The 24,297-nt window shown below is 42.8% G+C and overlaps 1 protein-coding gene across 1 annotated transcript in view; it reads right to left on the reverse strand.

Moving 5' to 3' along the window:
• PASD1 (PAS domain containing repressor 1) overlaps positions 1 to 15,387 on the reverse strand; it is an 81,175-nt gene extending 65,788 nt beyond the window's left edge. Inside the window, exon 1 of the mRNA XM_030576103.1 lies at positions 15,135 to 15,387. The gene's annotated coding sequence lies outside the window, so the exon portion shown is untranslated. The remainder of the gene's footprint in view (positions 1 to 15,134) is intronic.
• Positions 15,388 to 24,297: the final 8,910 nt, after the last annotated feature.

Here is a 24,297-nt window from a genome sequence, read left to right on the forward strand (position 1 = left end):
ATTATTTTGGATTAGTCTGGACATTGAGTCTTGGGGTCCCATTCTGCTTCCTGCTGCACCAGATTCCTTTGCTTTGCCAGCCTAGGTATTGGAGCTCCTGGAGTTTTGTTCCATGATGTGACACCCTGTACTTTAGTTTCTGTTGTACAATGCTTACACACTTTGCGATAGGCTCACTATAAACTGTTGAAATAATAATTTTCACTTCCACATTGCTTTCCATCAGAGGACATCGGAGTACTTTATAGACACCAGCTAAGACCTACAAATCCTGCTCCCCCCACCCCCAGGCAACAAGGAGATAAGATTATCCCATTATAGAGGTGAGGAAACTGAGGCCAATAGTTTCAAAACTGTCCACTTCTTGCTATCCTGCTATTTTTGGAAGCTGAGTTTGAGTCATTAAAAGCCTGCTTCTGTTTATGGTTGCCCAAGCACACAAAACCTGAGCTGATTTTTCAGACGTGCTGTGCGTGCACAGCAACCAAAATTGGTGAACACTAAGTTGTGACCTAAGTTACTTGCCCAGGGTCACACAGCAAGTCGGTTTCTGTGTTAAAGATTGAACCCACATTCCTGGATAATCCTGCCTCTCCTAAAACAAGCTTCTTCAGATAGTATACCATAGACATAAATGTTCCTTAAACATATATCCCTGTAAATAACTGATTGTTAACGGAGAAGGAAACTCAGCGTAGAGAGTAATTGCTGAAATTTTTCAGAAGTGGCCTGATTCTGAGTGCTCACTCAGTGTGTCAACAAACTGGACTTTCTGAAACTCAGAGCAACATCAGGAAGCTATTCTAAAAAGGCATCATCCTCACAACAGGATCAGAGATGGGCCGAAACCAGACACATGGTTGATGAAACCCTCTCAGAACCTGAAGGAAGTTCAGCTCCTGATTCAGATCTAAACATCTTGACTTAAGCCTGAACCACAAATCCAAATGCCACCTGAATTTTGGGGATCTCATATTTAGCACTCCCCAGCTCAACCTTCTCTCTAAACAGAACGGAAACCAGAATCTCTGGTTCATAGCTACAGTAAATGAGAAATCAGGTTCAGGATGCATGTGCCACCCAGGTGGAATGGCACTGGGTCCTGCAGAACTGTTCAACTGCCCTAGGAGAAAGAGCTGTGGGAGAATTATAAAGAGCTTTGGCAGTTAAAACTCTAAGCACGCTCGCATGTGAGACTCTGAATTTTATCTACTTAGCCATTAAATGAATATCAAAGGACTCAAAGCAGCTAAGCTAACTGACCTCATTCTATAGACTTGGCTTTATGCTCCCTAGTTCAAGTATAAGCAACGCCTCTATCTCCTTGGTATGTTTGACTCTGGAGCATTACATCTCCATTCCAGGTATAATATGCATATGAATCAAAAAAGAATTTAAATAAAGCTTTGACATTTCAAAATTTGCCTTATCGTCATTTGGCTCTGGGAGCTACTGCCGCAATCCTTAAATGATCTGTTCGCATCTGTTCTCCTGCAAAGCTCATGTTCACGCCCCACTGACCTTAGTGCTGCCATCTCTGCAATCTTAAAGCTAAGAAAAAACCTCAACATTTCCCTGTACGTGTGAAGATCCTTTTTAAGGAGGAAGAGATATAAAAAAAATTAAACTTTTCTGTTGCAAGAGAAGAGAAGAAGTTAAGATGGAACCTGAGTTGAGTTATGGAAATTGTGGTCCTGATGCTGCAAAGTGCTGAGTCCCCTCAAACAAGGGGAGCTGAGGATGTCAGCATCTCACAGGATTGAGCACCACAACTGCAAGCGGAAGATGCATTTCTAGGACAGTAGTTCTCATTCACCTGATTCTATTTACTGCTGCTTCTATTCAAACTTGACTAACCCGATAAAGTTCTTTCTTGGCCTATGCCTTACATCTGAATAAGTAAACATTTTTCATAAATTCCAAGCCCACTTGTTTGAAATGTATGATTAAGCATTGGACTGGAGCATTATTGTAAGAAAACTCATCCCCATTACTCAGAATTTCCATAATTGCCTGCAGTTGTCATGAAGTGGCAATTTTCCATCCAAAGCCACATGAAACAGATTTTTTACTTCCACTGCTTTATACATATATTGTATGATTGCAAGGAGTCCCAAGGACAAAATATATGCCTGTGTATTCAGCCTCCTTAGAGAACAGCACTCTGAGCCCAGAACAGTTAACAATGACACAAGTTAGTGAATATGATGAAAAATATTTTTCTGTGGCTACCAGACCTTCTCCACAGATGTCTTCTCTTGTTTACTATGAATAAGACATATGATAAATATAGTAAGTGAATACATCTTGGACAAAATAATACTCGTCTGTAGTATGTGGGTCACATAATTCTAGAAGACTCAAGAACTGAAAGAGATGTTGGCCCAAATCCATCCCTGATGTAAGTCCACTGAAGTTACCTCAGGGATAGATTTGACCCAATGAAGCTTACAAAATTCTGCAAGATGAAATGCTGCTACTTATATACTTGGAACTGCTAAGTTGTTGATAGGTTTCTTTCTAAAAAAAGTACCCTAACTTCTGATGCACTTTTTTTTTGCACCATTGCATTGAAGAATTCTGCCTTTGTTTAAACATGCCAATTTGCAACTAATCTTTACAGAGACGGTCATTTGTGTTCAAAACCTTCGAATTTTCAAACAGTTAATGCAATAACTTGCAGCATTCTACAAAATAACACAAGTCTATACTGGAGATACGGTGCAGATTTGTTAGAAGGCAAGGGAGAAAGCCAAACTTTCTTTCAGAAGGTGGAAAAGTGAAGATAAAGATCAACATTTCTATGTCTTAATATCTCTGCAGCTTTGTTGTGTTGAAGCTAATGACACCTCCATGCAGTGTAGCTCTTTCGTAGGAGGTCACTATCGTTGCAAATATTACATACAAATACCTAAGGTCTTAATCCACCATGTTTAAGTTATGCACACACATCTCCCTCCCACCCCCTGCAGTTCATTTGCAATGGCTGGATGGATAATTATCTCAAATAACCAAAATATATGACTCAGCACACATGGAATGTCAGTTTCACGATTGGGATTCTGATTTTTTTTTTAATTGTATAAGGCTGGAAAATATGTGCCCCACCTATGCAAAGCCTAAGTAAAAAAAAGGCTTGCGATAGAAAGCTACCTGGGGGCTAAGAGAGAGGGGAATTATTCCCCACTACCCTGGTGGTACGTCTGGTATATACATAGTCTTTAAGCTCAGAAGGGACCATCATTATCAGCTAGTCTGACTTCTTGCTCATTGCAGGCCACAGAACCTCACCCACCCACTCCTGTAATAGGCCACTAACCTCTGGCTGAATTACTGAAGTCCTCAAATCAAGCTACAGAGAATCCACCATTTACACTAGTTTAAACCTGCAAGTGACCCGTGTCCCATGCAACAGAGGAAGGCAAAAAAACTCCAGTGTCTCAGCCAATCTGACTCAGGGGAAAATTCCTTCCTGACCCCAAATATGGTGATCAGTTAGACCCTGAGCATTGGGTACCAGCCCAGCAATGTGCTATAAATGACTGTGGCCCAATGCACCTCTCTGGTGCAGAGTTTTGACCCTGAAGAGTTATTGGCCATCTCCCCTGCTATTCCCCCCGCCAGGCCAGAAAACCCCTGGAAATGGATGCTACAGAGCTTAGCTCTACAATGTGCATGGAGGGGCTGGAAGGCTCTCTGCATCCCAGATCACTCCTGTAATTACAAACACCCCTTCCCACTGAACTTGGGGTCTTAGTGCTCAAGGAATGAGAGCTGCTGGATGTTGCTCTGTCTGAATGTGACACTCATACTTTTCTACACTACTGTGGCCACAAGGAGGCAGTTCCCACCAGCAAGTATACACAGGGAAATAAGAAAATAGGCGCGGTATTGTTCCTAATGCTTTCACTGTCATGTCCTAACAACTCTTGTTTCTGCCAATGCATTTGCTTGCAAAGTGAAAAAAAAGGGCACTTGCTAAATATCTACATGATATTTGGGGATTTGTCAGGGGATGAGAGGAAGGGATGAGTAAAGCTCAGCAAGCGGTGGGAGAGCTTTACTGGTGTGCATGGGAGAAATCTGGTAAGTTTGAGGAGACTATTGTTTGGGGGGACACTGGTTTTAAGAGCCGTCTACAGCTTTTATCATAATTGCACATGAACCCAGAGCTCTGGATAGGCACATTTTTAAAAAGTTATTATTTCTATTATTTAATATCTCTATTACCATAGTGCTAATGAGCCTCAGTCAGAATCAGGGCCCCATTGTGTACAAGAAATAAATCCTTCCCCCCCAAGAAGATCACTAATGCTAGCAAGGGCCTAATTGACTGCATGACACTTTATTTTTACAACCAAATCCCACCTTTGAAGGTGCAGGAGTCCCACACTCACAGCTGGGGTGGACACGAACAACCGACGGCACCAGTTTTCACTAAAAGGAGAGTTTCCAACCAAAGGGCAACTGTGTGGAACCAGGTTTGTTCTGAGACGGTGTAAACTGAGCGCACTGAAGAACTCAATAAAATAGGCCAGTAGAGGAGATCTACATTGCAACTGACTGGTGAGGAGAACCCGATTGGCTAGGAATGCACTTCAAAAACGGTTCAAAAAGAGTTCATTTCTGTGAAAATGTGACCCCATAATACTGTCAAGGTCAATGAGATCTCTGACAATAATCTGCATGGTAACATGAAGCCAGTAGTAGTAGTTAAAAATCTCTGTGACCTTTAACTAATAGGCCCAGTTTCTTCAAGATTTCACACAGTGTTGGAGAGAAGAAAGTAACTTGTACTTATAACCTCTTCCTCCCTCTTCCCGTTTTCTGGAAGGTTTTTGAGCATGTCTCTCATAAATTGCAAGAAAACGTCAAAGGTTGTTTTCTGAGGATGTGGACCACATTCTGGGAGGAGAAAGTTGAATCAGGACAGGTGAAATGGCGGCCTCACTGAAGTCAAAACTCTCATTGCCTTCAGCAGGGCCAGGATTTCACTCTGCCTGATTTAACAAGAAAGTAACATTACACTTTTTTTTGTTTTTAAATTACATGAACAGCTGAATAGATCAAAGCAAACACAAAAGCAAAACAGGGTCCTCATCTATTATTGTTCATATGTGGCTCATGTCTTAAAAAGAAAGAATGGAGTTACCCCGTGCCAACTATTTGGTGGCCTGTCTGAAATGAGAGCAGGTCCAGTTTCTAGTGGACGGATGTCCATGTCCCAAAAGCCTGGCATCCATACAGCCAATCTTGGCAGAGAGGCCAAGGAATGGATGGGTTTGTCTCCCAGTTAGAAACAGTCTGAAGGCCCAGGTTAAGGCTAAGAAATACTGGGCAGAGTAGGGACATTGGCACTACTCTATCCCATGCTTTACCTTCTCTACGGATAAACAGAGGGCTGCAGCTTAAAACACTCTCAATCTGGCAAATTTCTTCAGCATTAAACTGTGTTAATGTTTACTTAAAGTGGGCCCCTTAGTTACAATTAGTGCAGTCACAAAAGGAGAAAACCAAAAAGCATCAAAACCCCTTATTTCAACACTCACATTAAAGTGAATATGAAATCATGCATAGAACAAGTAACTGGCTCCCTTCAATCTCAGTGGATTGTTTATCTTTACTGTAGTAGCTGAATTGCTGAATGGAATATTTACAGTTATTCATGCAATCAAACACATTTCCCTTAGGAAATAACTGATTAAGTATTTCACAACCGTTCTGAAAATGATTTAAGCCTACTCTGATCCATATCCAGTCTGGACAGGAATGTTAATATGGTTTAGGAGCAGTCATTCTTAATAGCAAGGCAATGAGAGAATATCCATTTCTGGTGATGATATCATGGGCTGCAATTTGAGTGTACTGCAAATACATGTTAAATATAGTACAATAAGTCAATTAATTTCTTTAACCTTACAAGCTAGGGAACATAAGGTAGAATTTGGCCCACAAGTTGAGAATTCTTTTTCTGTCAATGTCAAAGGTTTTTACTATCTTGCAGAAGTTTGCTTCCTTTATGTAGAATAACAACTTTTCTTCTACAGCAGCAGTTCTCAAACTTCATTGCATCGCAACCCCTTTCTGACAACACAAATTACTACACAACCCCAGGAGTGGGGACCGAAGCCTGAGCTTGCTGCCCTGGGTTGGGAGGCCCACAGTCCAAGCCCCTCTGACCCAGGCGGGGGAGAGAAAGCCCAAGCCCAAGGCTTGTAACCTGAGCCCTGCTGCCCAGGGCTGAAGCCCTTGGGCTTCAGCTTCGTCCCAGGCAGTGGGGCTCAGGCTTCAGCTTCGGCCCCAGCAAGTCTAATGCCAGTCCTGGCGACCTCATTAAAACGGAGTCATGACTCACTTGGGGGTCTCGACCCACAGTTTAAGAACCCCTGTTCTACAGCCAAGCATGTGGTACCATCTTTTCTCTAAGTGGGACTATGTGCCAACAAAATTCCCAAATCAGGGGCTTAATGCTATTCTATCTAAGCCACTAGGAATTTTCCAGGCTAGGAGCAGAATCAGGCATTAATGCCAACTGAGATGATGCCTAAGAAAATCTGAAACTGATGTCAGGAAATGCACAAAAATAAATTATATGTTTTTGCTCAAAAACAACTATTTTATGATCAAATATTCAATTTCAGTGACCTGTTGGACATTTTAAAGATAAACCTAACATTTAGCTAAACTGATTTAATTCCTCCAAATCCTCTTTTCCACAGTAAATATATTGCAAGAATATACAAATAAAACATACTTTTTTCTTTTTGTAAAAGGGTAATTATTGCACTAATTATTCCAAGCTCCACATTACACATTACTACAGAGAGCCATGAAATCCTTGTAACGGCAAAGCTCCCATTGATTTTAACAGGGTCAGGATTTCATCCCTAAACTTTCTAAACATTGTGCCAAAGATGCGAAAGACAAAAACAAAATATTTGCCTTACGGCTTTTACTACTACCGTACATCTAATACAACACAATGTTTTGAAAGTTTTGACACTATCAGATAACTTAAAAGAAGTCTTTTGGCAACAGCCATTTGAAAATATGTCTGACCAGTGCAATATTTACTTCAAGGTCAAAGAATCAAGTACAAACATCTGCATACATTAATCTATGACATGAAACAAATATTTGTTACAAAGTTCCTTGTGAATCTGTAAATCACATAAGAATAAAGAAAACCTACCTTAAAATGTCTGAATGGTAAGCACGGACATGGACAGCACAGTTTAACAAAAGGGGAGACTTCAGCTATAATCCAAGAGAGATTAACTGAAAAATTCATGTCTCTTAGGGGTTTCAATACATCATAATACAGCATCATCAGATTCTTGCCTTCTATGCAAAATTAATTATCTACTCTACTTGCTGATAACTCTTCAGTTAAATAAATCAAACAGGACTATATTAGAAAATCCCATGGCAGTTTCCACAAACACTACAGCTTTTGAAATAAAAAGACATTTTATACTTATAAAATTTCACTTATTGTGGGCTCAAGTACATGAGCACATTATAGGCTGCATCGGAGGACAGCTTTCAGCTCTGACACTATTCCAGCTGGATCTCACATAGATTCAAATCTTTCCATTCAAAAGAATCAAACCAGAGAGTCTGTCCCCTTTGTGCTAGGTTTCCATTCTACATTCCTATTCACAAGAGACTGCTACAAAAACAAACAAACTCACTACTGTAGATCCTTTTAAACTCTAACTGCATTTTCCATGGCGAATGGGCCCATATGGGGGAGGCTGGGTCCAGATTTGGATGTGAATATGAACTCCCGCAAAGTGTGGGGGTCTCTGATATACAGAGTTCTGAATCAGACCCATTACTAATTTCTAAATGGCTTAGTAGTAAAATTAAACAATATTACTTCATTACACCTGGGACCTGATTCTGCTCCCAGTGAAGCCCAAGAGAGCTCTGCCACTAAACCATCCCCTCCCAATCTTTATTCAAGCCTAATTTAATGGTGTCCAGTTTGAAAATTAATTCAATTTCCACAGTTTCTCGTTGGAGTCTGTTTTTGAAGGTTTTTTGTTGAAGAATTGCAACATTTAGGTCTGTAATACAGTGTCCAGGGAGATTGAAGTGTTCTCCTACTGGTTTTTGAATGTTATAATTCTTGATGTCTGATCTGTGTCCATTTATTTTTTGTGTAGAGACTGTCTGGTTTGGCCAATGTACATGGCAGAGGGGCATTGCTGGCAACGTAGTTGAGACAGCCCTAATAGGGCAAGGCACTTGGCCATAGAAGCATCAATGACAACATTAACTGTCCATCCCAGGAGTGACTCCCAAGGGTGGATAAGCTCCCTGTGCAAATATAAAGTCTAATAATGCTGGGAGGCCTTTGCCAAAGGTTATCGCTATGACTGACAGACAATAAAAACAAGTCACTGGTTACGTTGACTCAGTGTCTTCTCTATTAATAAAGCTCAACCCTCTGCAATAACTAAGATTAAATATGAAATGTATCTGGTTAGGGATAGCAGAAATCCCGTTTTGGTTTGTTTCACTAACACCACTTACTATCCGCCTTATGTTACAAGGGGAATGAAAAAATAGCCCCGATTCCAGTTCGTCAGTTGCAACCACAAATATACCAGGCGTATTAAACTTTAAATGTGTACCGAAAAAGCAAAAAAGAGGGCTGAAGCCTTCTTTTGTTTTATGCTGAAGCCCCTAACTGTGTACGATTTGATTCAAAACAGTTTGATCAGAATGAATTTTTAATCTACTGTAAATCACATTAATGTATATTAGAATCAGAGACGGGTTAAACAGGTTTAGCCCTATACTTCCTAAATGTGGGGTGTGATCCTCCTTAATTATTATGACCTCTTTAATTAATATTAAAAGAACGAAGAGTACTTGTGGCACATTAGAGACTAAAAAATTTATTTGAGCATAAGCTTTTGTGGGCTAAAACCCACTAAGCTTTTGTGGGCTAAAACCCACTTCATATCCAATGAAGTGGGTTTTAGCCCACGAAAGCTTATGTTCAAATAAATGTGTTGGTCTCTAAGGTGCCACAAGTACCCCTGTTCTTTTTGCTGATACAGACTAACACGGCTGCCACTCTGAAACCTTAATTACTATGTTTGCTATGGCAAGCAAACTCTGGACCAATCACACAACACCCTGCCCCCATAATAAAAACTGACTTGCAGTGGGTTTACTCTACATTATTCAAGAGACTAAAGCTAAGAGATGCTTCAACAGGACTTTTTAGTGAAGCTGTTACTAGTTCAGATGATTCCAGTATCTGTCTTTAACACTGGGTGAAATCTTGGCCCAAATTAAGTCAATGAGAGTTTTCCTATTGACTTCTATGGGGTCAGGATTGCATCCCTCTCTCCCACTCTAGTTAATCTGAATTAATTTTAAAATCCCTTCTGTATTTATCATGCTCTCTCTCACACACCCACAGAACATTCAAAGGCAGTATGTGCTACTATCTACTTTTTTTTTTAATGGTTTACACTTTAAGGTATTATTTATGGTTGAAACTTTATTATCCTAAAGCAATGGGCAACATACTGCCATGATTTAAAGTGAGATTACAGTGGGCAGGTCCCAGAAAATGTTCAGCACAAACAAAACCTCATTCATTTTAAGTGTGTATGTGTGCTACAGGCAGAGCAGGTGCAACAAGGGAGGAGATCAGCATTTTTGTGGATATGATTCCTTACATTGCTACATACTTGAAACCTTGACTGAGCTCAGATTGTTTGTAAACAAAATTATATACACACACACATCATTCATCAGAGAACCTCACATACATTAATGAATGTATCTTCGCAACACCTTTGTGATAAGGGGGAAGGATTACTATTCCCATTTCACAGATGGGGGAACTGAGGCACAGAGAATTTAAGTGACTTGCCCAAGGTCATAAAAGAAATCTGTAGCAGAGCTGGAAACAGATCTCCTAAATCCCAGTCTGGTGCCTAACTAGAGACAGAGGAAAGTCAGATGCAGACTATAAATACAAATACAGAAATTACTTACAATCTGAAGCTCTGGGCACTGAGTTCCAGGCGAATTTAAAGCTTGTGAAAAGTCACTTAGTGATGGCTTTGGAGTATTTAGACCTCCAGTGGAGAGAGCACACTGGAAGGCTGTTCGGTTTTTGCCCTGCGTGCAGAGATGACCAACGAGTACTATTTTTAGGGCAGTTTATAAGCTGGTGACACCTGTTCACTAGGAACTGGACTTATTACACACATTTCACCAAACAGACATCCTATAGCTCTGACTTTGGACCGCTAGCTACTGTGGTTGGATTCAAACCAGTAATCTACTGTCATTACCAATCCTGCAAGCCCCCACAAAAGAAACATATGTTTGGCAGTGTTTTATATCACAATATTAATGAGACATTCAGTTACTGCAGTGATGTGCACCAGAGACGTGCCTATAAAATTAAATAAAATTGTGTTGGCAGAATTGCACTTCAACAACTCAATGGGGTTTGGTTAACATATTTCCTCTTTTACTATCTCAGAATTATCCTCATCTGTGCTGCCATTTTCCCGTATGTGAATCTCTACGAACAGAGAATGTATCACGTTTGCAATCTGCTTCAGGCTCACTCAAGCTGCTTTCTTTTTTCTAGTGGAAGATGACTTAGGTTATGCATTCAACATTCCTATGACAAAACTGTTCCTGTGAAGAATGTTAATTTATAATTTGTAGCTGGCAATCGTCTAATACTTCTGTAGGTCCTTACATACAATCCACAGAGTTCTGCTAACGTGTTTGGATCTGAACTGGAGCAGGGGTAACTTTAAATCTAGTGTCACGATTTACCAGATTTGCACTGTATTATGAATGACTTTCAGTCTCCTGAGTTACACTGTATTTTTTTAATACTACATTTTGCTTGTAATCCACACCTTACTTCAGGCTCTGTAGAAGGACTTGTCTACATGACAAAGTTGTATCACTACAACATAGGTGTGATTTTTAAACCAATTTTTTTAAACCAGTGCAAATTTTTATTTCAGTGTAACAGTGGGTTATTCTGGTTTAATTTAAGCCACTTAGGAACAAGTTTAAACTAAACCAAAATAAGCCACTTTTAAATGCAAATAAGAGTTTCACCAGTTAAATTACGTCAGTTTAAAAACTGACTGAAGTTGAACTGGTGCAACTTCTGTGCGTAGACAAGGCTGAAGCTCTGGAATGAAAAATAAAGTAGGTCAAATTCTGTTATGAACTGCTCCCCAGTCCATACAATTCCACGTAGTTCTATGGAGTGGGCTGTCTGGGTGCACGACAAGTGAACCCGTATCTGTGCAGAAGGCCAGCTGGGGTATACTGGGTAACACTGCGCCTCTCTGAGGCATGTACCTCTCAGCTCTCTCCTTCCGGAGATGTATCTCTGCACCATCACCGACACAGACTTGGGCCTTAAAGGCACAACTGATTCCCTGGATCAAATTTTGCTCTCATTTATACATCGCAATCTAGTTGAAGTCACTGAGGTTACTGCAATGAAAATGAGAGCAGAATTTGGTCCAATGGTACTTCAGTGAGGTTGCATATGTAAAACAGGGATGTAGGAATGGTCTTATCAGGTCATAGGGAATAAATGTCGGTGACTCTCTGCATTACTGACTTACTAGATGGTTTGAAGCAGAATGATCTAGTGGTATATCATTTTAATAACACACCACACACTACGAAAGCCTGGTTTATGCAGTTTTGTATTGATAGAGCTATTTTGGCTATGGGATAATTTTATTTTACTGAAAGAGTCATACCAGTACAACTCTTAGTGTGGATGCAGGATAAAGATGCCTTAAAAGATATAGCTTATTCCTCATCCCATATAGATAGGGCCCTACCAAATTCATGGTCCATATTGGTCAATTTCATGGTCATAGGATGTTAAAAATTGTAAATTTCATGATTTCAGCTATTTAAATCTGAAATTTCACCCTGCTGTGATTGTAGGGGTCTTGACCCAAAGAGGAGGGGGGTTTTGGGGGGAGGGTCACAAGGTTATTGGGGGGGTTGTGGTACTGCTACCCTTACTTCTGTGCTGCTGCTGGCAGTGGCACTGCCTTCAGAGCTGGGCGCCTGACCAACAGCCGCCACTCTCCGGCCACCCAGCTCTGAAGGCAGCACAGAAGTAAGGGTGGCAACGACCCCCAAAATAACCTTGTGACCCACCTACAACTCCTTTTGGGGTCAGGACCCCCAATTTTAGAAATGCTCATCTCCCCCATGAAATCTGTACAGTACATGGTAAAAGCACACAAAAGACAAATTTTCCTGGGGGGACAACATTTTTCATGGTCCGTGATGTGTTTTTCATGGCCGTGTATTTGGTAGGGCCCTCCATATAGGAATAAGCTATATGGGTATAAGTATTTTTATACTAGTCTAAGTGAGTCCACACTAAGGAGGATGCGCTGCTTTAACTATATCAGTTTGGTTAAAGCAGTACAACTTGTGTGTATGTATACAAGCCCAAAGTCTGAATAGGAAAGAAAGCATTGCTACCAAATTCTTGTTGACACTTTTGAGCAGAAGCTGGATTTAATAACAATATCTCTGCTGCTTGATTTTGCTACCAATACCATGCGATTTTCATTATGGACTACTCATGTGCCAAAAGTTATCTTTAATCCTGAGCTGCTTTTGAATATGTGGACGCTCAACATGAGTCTTGAACTGGTAAAACCATTTTACACAGTCATATATAGAGCTGCTTGGAAAATGGGAAAAGAATCCTGCATACATTTTAAAAACATTTTTCAGTGAAACTTCAATTATTTACAAAATGTCTCAACCAGCTTTACTCACTTACACTAACTCACTTTAGACTCAAAAGCCATATTAACTTTATACCAACTAAAATCAATCAAACTGATATCTTTTGATAAGTAAAACAAACAGAACAACCAACAAATTCCTCTGATCCTTTATATATTTTCCGTGGTTTCAACTCCTAGCAGTTTTCAAAGCTTCAGTTGTAAACAGAGTTAACCAGAGAGATGTGAAAGCATCACATCAATATTGTTCTAATGAAAGCTCATTTTTACCTTAACTGGTTTTTCTTTAATAACCATTAGGATTACTTCTCTTTTATTGGTTGGTGATGGATACTTTTCTCCTCTTTACTGCTTACAATATTTGTCAGAGCCTGGTCTCATAAGAAACCCAAAGTGTTATCATTATTACTGCATATTAGTCCACAGAGTGCTGTGTTCCTACAAAATGCCTCTTCTTCTCACGTACGCTACATAGAGACCAAACTGATTCTATTGATCCAGTAACTACTGCAAAGTACTCTGATCTGTAGTTTGTGTTCTTAAAAAAAAACCATACAATTTACAATAAGCCACACACAAAAAATCCATTTCAGGCCCTTCAGCATTTGAAACAGTCTTTGTAGTATATACTAGAAATGTGGATTTCCCATCAAGAGTATTAGTGTTTGTACACTGCTATAACTCTACAAAGAACAAATCCTACATATCATTAACAGTCTCTGATGTAAAGTACGTTGCTATACCAAAGTTCCAGGTATCAGTAGGTACAATCCAGTGAAATTAGGGGAGGAGAGCACAGATGACAGTGTTTTTTGTTTAAGAAATGAAGTGTCTCTTGACATTTCACCATCTACACAAATAGAACATCTCATCTCGTTAATTAGATCAATACCTCTGCTTTCACTGCACAAGACAAAATAAATTCAGGGTAATAAATAACCCTTCCCTGCTTATACCACACCCTGGTACGTTGATAAAGGATGGCAAATTGTTAATGGCTTTAACTTCAGCCATATGATTTCTGGGGTTACACCCCAGTTCAGGAATATAACTTCCATCAGAATAAATCCTTCTTGAATTTAAGTGTCAGTTCTGCCCCCATATCGGACTACGGGATTGCTCTTAAATCTACTTTTGAGGGATCTACTCTGAAGACCATTCAGATGACTGGCAAAGCTGGAAATATGGTGGCTCCAATTCTACACAGGACTGTGGAATTTTACAAAGGGCAAATGTTCTATAAAATAGGTATGACACCATATGAGTCACATAACCTCAGCTTCAAAATGTGTTTCAGATATGAACCACCCAGAGCAATCTCTTTACAATTTCAATTATTAGAAACAATATGTCTAGGAATTATCATTTACAAATATATATCTGAAACATACTTGGCTCTTCAGAAGTCTTCACATTCCCCTGCTTTTAATGTAAACAGTTTGCAAAACCAAAAGGCATAATATCTATGTTGGGAGGAATAACTTTTTAACCTGGATTTTAGATTCTATATATAAGAACGTGACTTGGCTTTTAATTTTTCTTCCTGCTGTATTTTAGTAGGACTAGATTCACAGAATTATCGAAATTCAAACTAGAAAGAAATCCTAGATCAATGTTCCTTTCACTAAAACAAACAAAACACAGCATAACCCTTACCCTTTTTTTATTTCCCTCCAATGATTTCACAGCACCACGACACACTGTAATAATCCCAACTATGCAGGGCATTTGGAACTCACACTGTCACTCACTTTCACCCCAAAACCGGCCACAGGTAAATTCTGAATCTCCTCTGATTGAGATGCGGCTTCCACGTCTGCCAAATTTCAGCTTAAAACTACCAGAATGACTTTAAAAATATATTCTCTGGTTCACAAAATTTCGACTCCATGCCCAGTGCTGTTCTCTCATGTTCATTCTGTGGATTTGTAATTTTTAAAGAATTTAATGTATGGTTGAAACGTACATATTTGAAAGCGAATTATGAGGCTGATGAAAGGTTCCACGCTGAAGCAGGAATTGAAAACCTGGTTTGGTGCTCAGAAAAGTCCTGATTCGAAGGGAATTACTTTCTTGGGGTGCCCTGGAGATGTTTGAGGAGCAGAGCGAAGGGAATAAGGTAGCAGGAATCCGGCAGCCAGGCTGAGCTAATTCCCTCCATCCTGCAAAAACTCCTGTGACACGCATCTAGGGAAGGGATGAATGTCTGGCAACAGCATCTCCCTAGCTCTCCGGCTACCTCTGCAGAGGAAACCCAGCCCTGCGCTCCGCAATTCCAGGACCCACCCGCCAGCAGCCCAGGTGGGGAGCCCCCCCAGCTCGCCCCGTACCTACCCCGTCTAGGAGGAGGATGCGTCGCCACCGGCAGAGGAGCTCCCAGGCGGTGCTCTCCCAGCCTCAGGGGTCACCACAAGCCAGCCAGTGCCACTGCCCGGAGGAGACATGTCATGCGAGTCTCTTCCAGCCACCGCTGCAGCGAAGCATCCGGGGCAGGGGCAGGGGCAGGGGCTCGGCCAGGGGCGATGCGGGCTGCCCAGAGCTCGGCTGACTTGGGGAAAGTCACATTTGCAGCGCGATCTGCCCTGACTGGTTGTGTAACTCGGCGGCGGGCTTAGCCCGTCCTCCTGGCATTGCACAGGCGCGCTCCCTCCACCCCTCCCGCTGGCCCTGGCACCGGGGAGCGCGCCTGCAGAGCAGGGAGCGCGCCTGCAGGCCATGGTGCCAGGGAGCGCGCCTCCCGGGAGCTCGCCGCCGGGGAGCGGGGCTCGCGGACACCGGGAGCAGAGCATCAGGAGCTGGCTGCAGGGAGCGCGCCTGCTGGGAGTAGGGTGCCGGGAGCGCGCCTTGAGGGAATGGCGGGAATGCGCCAGGAGACGGGGGCTGTGCTCCCGGGAGCGCGCTCGGCCCGGGCACGGATTCAGGTCCGGACCTGCTCCTTGAGTGCAGTGCCCGCAGGATCGGGGCCCCAGGCGGGAGGCAGCAGGGCGCAGGGGCTGGGCTTGCGCGGACCTAGGTGCTGCAGGATGGAGCCGGATTTGCACGGACCCTGGCTCCAGGGAGCTGGACAGCCAGCCTCGATGGGCAGCAGTTCTGGTGCCTGGACCGCTCAGGGCAGAGCGGGGGCGCAGGGATCCCGGGCAGGGCCGGTGGGGGCAGCTGGGGGTATCGGGATCCCGGGCAGGGCGGGTGGGGGCAGGTGCCAGGATCCCGGACAGGGCGGCTGGGGGTGCAGGGATCCCGGGCAGGGCGGGTGGGGGCAGGTGCCAGGATCCCGGACAGGGCGGCTGGGGGTGCAGGGATCCCGGGCAGGGCGGGTGGGGGCAGGTGCAGGGATCCCGGGTGGGGGCGGCTGGGGGTGCCGGGATCCCGGGTGGGGGCGGCTGGGGGTGCAGGGATCCCGGGTGGGGGCGGCTGGGGGTGCCAGGATCCCGCCCTGCCCGCTCCTGGAGCCTCTCCTCTGGGGGCTGCTCGGCGGGGGGACCCCGTGGCATTTCCAAAGCCCCAGTCACTCCGAATCAAGTCACGCTGCAAGGTGAAGCGTGTCCATCCTCCCGCCACACTGGCCCGCGGCCCCCCGGCAGCAAGACCGGGGCCTGGGCGTCCATCAGCAGCTCCAAGGGCCCAGGCAGGCAGCGTTTGTCCCTAGGTGACCTCGCGGGGGGAGCACTGGCCTGGCCGCAGAGAGCTGTTCCCCCCCCCCGGGCGGGAGAGAGGGCTGCGGATCTAAGGAGGTAAAACTACCCCCCCCACCCCAACGCCTTTGCTAATTCCCCTAACCTTTCTGCACCCCTGACAAGACATATTCCAGCCCTGAAACAAGCTGTTCTAGGCGGTGATGAGTCACAGCAGGGGATGAGTCAGTGCTTTAACATGTGCTGGTGCCTTCCTCCTAGGAGCCCCCCCGGCCCCTAAGCTGACATTTTCCCACTTTTACAACAACCGGGCTCCACATTTAGGAAAAGGTTCAGGAAAAACCGAGGGCTCTCCCAAGCCAGGTAAGGGTGTTTGGAGATCCATGGGCAGGGCTACTTTTCTACCTGTTCCATGGGGGGGGGGGGTGCTGCTTACCCCTGCTTCTGTTACCTCTCATTTCTGGAAGCGCTCTGTCCCAAAAGCTTTGGCAGCAACATTTTCTATTTTACTCCTCACCCTTCCCGAAATGTCAGAAGGAAGGGAGTGCCTCCACCTTCCCCTCTGCAATGGAGAAGTAGAACGAACCCTTTGAAAATGTTTTTATGCCTTTATTATAATAGGACAATAGCACTTAAAAGCACATTAGGGGCCCATTGTGCCAAGCACTATACAAACAAACAGAAAAAGACACCCGTCATAATCCAGGATTATGACAAGAACCAGCAACAAGGAATAAACAAACGGTTAGGAAATGGGGTAGGATGATGACTGAGAATATCAACTGAAAAGACAAGTTAGGCAGTAGGTCACCGATGCATGTTAAGGCCCCTCATTCAATGTACTTAAAGGTTTATTATGTCTGTGCTTGTAAGAGTGGGCCTTAAACTATCACTATTAGGGACTATCAACAGGAGAAAGTCATATTATGGCCACCTAGGGAGAGTACATATTAGCTACTGGAGTGGGTGATAAGAACTGTGAGTAACTAAAGAACTGCCAAATTGTTGTGCAAAGTAAACAGAAAATAAGGATAGTATCAGCTCAGAGTGGTTTTATTAGAGCTAACTCTTTGGCTGTCATGATCAAATACTATCTTATTAGAGACACACTCTGAAGAGCAGGGAGGCAGAAAAAACTCCCATAGAAAATACTCATACGAAAGGACTGTTTTTGAGGGTGCAGGTATGGCCATTTATATTGCCCTCACCTCAGAATAAAGTACTGGTCTGAGGCAAATTTCATAACGTTGAGCCAAATCCTGGCATCGGTACTGAGGCAACAACCCCTTTAATTTCAGTGGATTGGGCTTTGGGTAACTTGCTGTTGTATGAGCTAAAGGCCAGTCATGCAAACAGTTACCCCTCTGAGTGGTTCTTACTCCCTTTAGTTCAGGGGTTCTCAAACTGGGGGTTGGGACCCCTCAGGGGGTCATGAGGTAATTACATGGGGAGTTGTGAGCTGTCAGCCTCCACCCCAAACCCTGCTTTGCCTCCAGCATTTATAATGGTGTTAAAAATATTAAAAAGTGTTTTTAATTTATAAGGGTGGGGGTCGCACTCAGAGGTGAAAGGGGTCACCAGTACAAAAGTTTGAGAACCACTGCATTAGTTGTCCTGGTGAAGTCAAGGGGCTGGATTCTTTTTTCACTTCGACTTATGTAAAGCACAAACATCTCTGTTTAAAAGTAATGGAATTACAGTGGTGCAAAAATAGTTTTCAGACATCACTTGTGAAAATGAGGGCTGGACCCTAGGAACGTGATTCTGATCTCACACCAGCTTTACTTTACTGTAACCCTATTGGTGTCAGAGTCATTCCCTTCTTTTGGGTGGTAAGGTAAAATTACAGGGAGTTGTTCTAAAGACGTGAATAACCCTCACTGACCTAGATACATTCACAGATGTTGTGTCCAGCAAGTAATTATGTAGGTGACTAGTCAATTATAATATTTGTACTGTTACCTGTATACAGATATAATCAATAGTTCTGTGCCAAGAAAAAACATACAGGCTGTGCTGCAGACTAATGAATTAAAAAAAAAATCAGACCTCGGAAGTGACAAGACAGGATGTTTTATAACTGAGTATGCTTAAGAAAAGAAAAATCTATTGGCCCTAAAGAAAAAAATCTAATAAAGAATCCTTAGCAATACTGATCGTTATTACTGCACACTAGAGAAAGAGATCCTCCCACATCAGCTAATCTCTCTTATAGAGAAACAAAAGATGTATCCCAGCATTTTCTTCAATTTCTCAAGTGTAAAAATGTCTTATAAAAAACCTGGTTAGAGATTAAAAATACAGCGTGAGGATCCTCATTGCACAAACTGGCAACGCAGGTTCTCACTTCTGTAAGAGTGGATCCTATCAGGTCTGGTCTGCACTAATAGCTTACCAAGCAAAACTAGGGTGCCTCTTTCTATTCCATTTCAGAATAACCTCTATTTTTCTTTCCCTCAATGTACAAACAGCTATTGAATGAGAGTTCATCTCCTTTTGCTTTCACTTTGTTTGCAGTGAGTTTGCTCAGACTGAAGTGCCACTTGTAGTCAGTAATCGCTTCAAAGAAAAGAAAAATCATATTCCAGATGCAGTCATTTGGAGAGATGTCCATTGCAGATGTTCCCCCTCCCCCCTTAGACACCTTTCAGCGAGGCAGGCATCTGATGCTGAAAAGATGGTATAAGTGTGTTCTATTTTTGCAGCTATGAACACGTATCCCTGGTTTTGAGGATAACTACTTATTTGCTACAGAACTGAGAAGAGACTGCAAAACAAAAGACATTATGATAGGCTCAAAGGACAATAATTATAGGGTACCGGAAGGAATAAGATCTGAGTTTGATAAGATTGAACCACCGAACCTAAAAAGTGAATTTAATCAAGCTGAACAAGAGGAGGACAGGGGGAAATGGACCTATCCTATCTTTCTGACCCCTAGTATCTACCTTATAAGCTTTTCATTTTCAAAGCCTGTACAAACAGTTATTTAACCCCAGAAAGATGGGTTAAAAAATGCAGGCCAAATTCTGCTCGCCTTACTCCTGTAGCACTCTCATTGGTGTCACTGAAGAGAGGTTAGGCCCGGCATGTCAACATAGTTTTTGTACCACTCTACATCAGTGTAACAGTATATAAATTGGTGCAACTGCCTAGTTACACTGGTGCTTTATACTAGCATGGCTTATTCCCCTGTACGTTTACTTGGGATTCTTATAAAGCAAGCAAGTTGGTGGCTCAGCCCACCTGGCATCATCAGAAATCTAGTCCTGCCAGGAGAGCATGGCCCATGGAGAGGATGCAAAACTACAACTCCCGTGAGTCACTGCTGTGGCTCTGGTGCTCAGATTCATAGGATATGAGAGACACAAGGTGGGTGAGGTAATATCATCTTTTATTGGACCCATATCTTTTGATGGAAGAAACATTTTGAGTTACACAGAGCTCTTCTTCAGGTCTAGGAAAAAAGTAATCTGAGCATCACAACTGCATACCAGGTGAGCTGTGTTAACCCCTTATGCTTAAATTTGTCACACCGTGTATGCAGCTAAGCTGACACACGCTGATTACTTTTCCCAGACATGAAGAGAGCTCCGTCTCTTCCAAAAGTTGGTCCCCCCGTCCCACCTCCCAAAAAAAAAGGATATCACCTCACTCACCTTGTGTGTGTCACATCCTGGAACCAACATGGCTACAACAACACTGCAAACAGAGATTTGTGTAAACCCACAATGAGTGTTCATTTCAATTTCCATGGAAACTTAATCAGAAATCAGTCTTTTCCTCACAGAAAATGTAAATTTCAGCAAAACTTTATTTTCCAACTAGAAAATTTTTCACTCACAATTTTTTGACTAGCCCTACTACAGAACCTGGCAGGACAGGAAGAGGGGCAACTGCTATCCTTAAGCTGGGTAGAGTCAGGGACTGTTTCCACGAGGGTGTCTGTAAGTAGCTCAATTTAAAACAGGAGCAAAATCCTTCCATTTTAAATCCTGCAACAAATATCAGCTGGGGCTGGAGCGGGCAGCAGGAGGGAAGAGGAAGACGGAAATCCCATGCTTGTCAGTGTTACAGATCTTGGGCAGTTGTTGCTGAATTTTACAGTGTTTGGCAAATTCTATATTTTAGTCTTTTAAAAAGTTGCCATGTTGCAAAGATGCATCTGTGATAAACAGCAACCAATACAAAAATATCTCTGGCCAAACAGAAAAAAACCCAACCACACATCCATCCTCGCCCCATTCGCTGCAAAGGCGAGTGAGCGTCACAGCTTTACTTGGATAAGTAAGGGCTAATGTAATTAAGCATGGGGAATTTCTTTTGTAAACAAGGAAATAAAGAGGCTGTTGGGGCTAAATTGTGCAACTAGATAGCAAGTACTTACATGAGTAAGGGGTTGTTCAAACTAGCTCTTAAATTATAAGCACACACACACAAGGTCAGGCAGTGCAAAAATTCTTCCTATTTAGATACTCCTAAAGTACCTAGTAGCTACATTACTGTTGATATCAAATGTCTGAGTATGAAATATATACAAGAGGATTTTTGCATTTTGTGAATTTCTGTGGTTTATGGAATCTTAATTTGACATAGGCCTTTGCCAGACCTAGGGGGCCTATTGATTGCAATGAAACCACATGGGTGGATCCCTGCACAGCCCTGTTAATGTCAGTTGGGGCCATAGCTTCTTGTATTTAATAGTAAATCAAAGCCTGATCACCTGCTTCCCCCCACTTCAGAGCTGTACTGCCAGGAATTCTCCTATGACACTCACCCTGGAACTCCTCTGGTCAGGATTTATTACAGCCTGAAACATTAACAGCTTAGACAGTTCCTCATGGGGATACTGGGGAAGGACAATGATACTCGACGCCTGTAGTGAGTTCTCTGTGGGATCCGGTGTCTCAAGGAATATTGGTTGGGTGAGTAGGGATAACAAACCAAAAGAGGAAGTGAGAATAAGAAACAGGAGAAAAAGTACCTTTGACTCCATCTAAAAAGTTGGGGCTTGTTAACATGCTGACTTAGTGGGTGGCAAAGCAGGATGTGAACCTGCAGTGCACTAGCAAGCCATGCACTAACTGGACGTGTGGTCCGGATCTCGCTGCCACACACTAAAAGCTGCATAGTGTGCTTTCAACTTGTGTTTGGTAGTAGGGACCACAATGCCAGCTAGCATGCAGCATGCTAGTGCACCCTAGATTCACACTCACCGTAGCGTGCACTGTCTCCATGTCGACCTGCCCTCAGTTTTGTGCATTCGTCACTAACCCCTGGACACGATTGCTACTGTAGAGTTCAAGGGGATGAGCTCATTCAATGATACGCATAATGGTGATGCTAGTAGAAGATCTAGGGAAGCACAACGGCTGCATGGAGTTAACTGCGTTGGGACTATTATTGCAAATCATTATTGCGTTGACAGCATGTCATGTAAAGATTTAAAGTCATCCTTGTTACTGTAGTGCCTCGTGCTCCCTGCATTTATCCTAAAGTGTTTGATGAACAGGGACGTATCACTGTTCTAGAATCTATTGCACCCCATTACCTTTCACATCTCTCTATCGACATTTCATATCTTGTATTTGAATGTTAGTGGATTTGAGGGAACAGATATATTTGTATTTTAGTGCAGTGGTATCTTAGCTGACATTTTGTAATCAACCCATATTTTCATCTCCTTTTTCAAGGTCTGAAATCTATGCAAAATCATGGGCCCTGATCCTGCAGAGATTTAGGCATGTGCTTAACTTTATACACTATAAGCTGACCCATTAAAGTAAAAGGCATGTATTGAATTCTAGACAATGTCTTTGCAGGATCAGGGAATATAGATATATGTAGACAACATAAATGGGGAAATTCACTTTGAAATTCTCCAAAGACAAACTTTCTCATAGGTTTAATTCTTGCCTCCAAATTATGGGTAATATTGATGTTTCTGGAATTTTCTAGTCAGTTTCACTAGTTACACACTCAGATTTTGACTGTATGGAACATATAACCTTGAGAGACTTCCACAATAGTCCAAACATTTTTTATCTATCCTGAAAGTGCTTGATTAAGAGCTAAGGTACAGACGGCATCTGGGAATTCCAAAACATCATATCAAGTCGCAGAATTAATACTGGATTTTCTCCTCCGAGAGATTTCTTTACACAGGCAACAAGGGAAATTCATTGAGTGAGAAATACAATGTAATCTATTAAGATCAATTGATTTTATTTGCAAACAGGCAGTAGGACATTTTTACATTTCTGCCACACTACCAGGACAGTTTGTCCAAAATTGAGATCTACTCTTTTAGCATCAGCCTACAATTATTACAATCCCCCTAAATTTGGAAGAGGGGTTCTCTGCTCTAGGGCTTTCTGATCAGATCACATGCATTTTTCTTTTAAAGCCAAAGCTTGTTCATACATGCTAAGATGTGAGAAACTGGGCAAAAGCCTGCCCTTACTTATCTACAGCCCAAAGTTTCATAAAGGGGGAGGGGAAATAGAGTGTTAGGTCATGCTCGTGCAGGACAGGTTTGCATGGCAGGGCCAGGGTGGAAAGGACTTTGGCAGGGTACGCTTTAACACTGCAGCATGTGAATCCACTACCATCTAGAGCTGGAATATGAACCTGGGAACAAAGGGCCTGACCACAAACCCTTCAGGCAATGGTGCACCAGGCCAGTAACGAGGTCCTCAGCTCACTGATTTTTTAAATGCTTGGTGTGAAATTCTGGCCCCATTGAGATCAACAGCAAGACTTCCATTGACCTTAGTAGGGCCATGATTTCACCCCTGGTTATAGTCCTATATTTCTACTTTGTGGGAGGGAGACAAGGCTGCCTCTGCCCTCATCCCATGTATGTACTATCTTTGTGCACCTGTTTGATGAGAATCTTTGAATGACTGCTCAGAATAAGTGGGAATTTAAAGGACTAAGTCACCACTTAGGGCAAAGTTCTCTTCTCAGATCCCTCAGAAACATTTCAGTTCTGATCATCTGATATCTCTAGGCATGTGGAACTCAGTTTAAGATATCTCAGGGGCCACGGCTGTGCCCAGTCTCTCTGGGCATGGAGAACCTTGCCTTTTGCTGCATGGGGGGTGAGAGTAGGGAAAGAAGTGCAATGATGGCACCGCATGAGAACAAGTGGCATGGTTGCAATCATGCACGGAACGGCTGAATGTCTCCTGCACTAAGAGCTGTGAACTGCAAAAAGCTACTCTGAATTCTGGCACTCTCTCTCTCTCTCTCTCTCACACACACACACACACTTTTGAGGTGGCTAATCTTATTTGCAAGGAAGGAGTTGGCACGCCAGAGTAATAAAATATTCTCTGATAAGCATTCTTGTGATGCAGTTCAAGCCAATAGCCTAACTCCTAATAAAGTGAGGCCAAGAAGTGACCTGTGTGCACCCAAGCGAAAATGGTGCCAAATACTTCTCTCCTTACTTGTGCAGGAGCTCCCATTGACAGCGAACATTTGATTCACAGTCTTTTTAGTCTGAGCAAATAGCAGAGCACTCTAGGGTGAGGGATGTGTGCCTGTGCAGGCTTACATTCACTTTGGGTTCAGCACAGTCTCCAGCTGATTTAAACACAGATATTAGCTCAGATTCACACTGCTGTATTTAAATATGGGGTAAGTGGGCATGAATAGCCAGAGGCCACAATCATCTCCGATTATTGTCAATTAGCCACAGAGGAGCTTTACAAACAGAGCTCTGAATAAGTGATCTAGTAATGAAGTATGTTAAAGGACCATAACCTTCAGTGCACAGAAAGTCTGTGAGAAGCCAAAACATGCAAAGGAACCAGGGTTACTCCACTGAATGGCAAGACATAAGGCCTAGAGAGGCTGTG

The sequence above is a fragment of the Gopherus evgoodei genome, chromosome 9 (genome assembly GCF_007399415.2).
Source record: "Gopherus evgoodei ecotype Sinaloan lineage chromosome 9, rGopEvg1_v1.p, whole genome shotgun sequence".
Taxonomy (NCBI): Eukaryota; Metazoa; Chordata; order Testudines; family Testudinidae; genus Gopherus; species Gopherus evgoodei.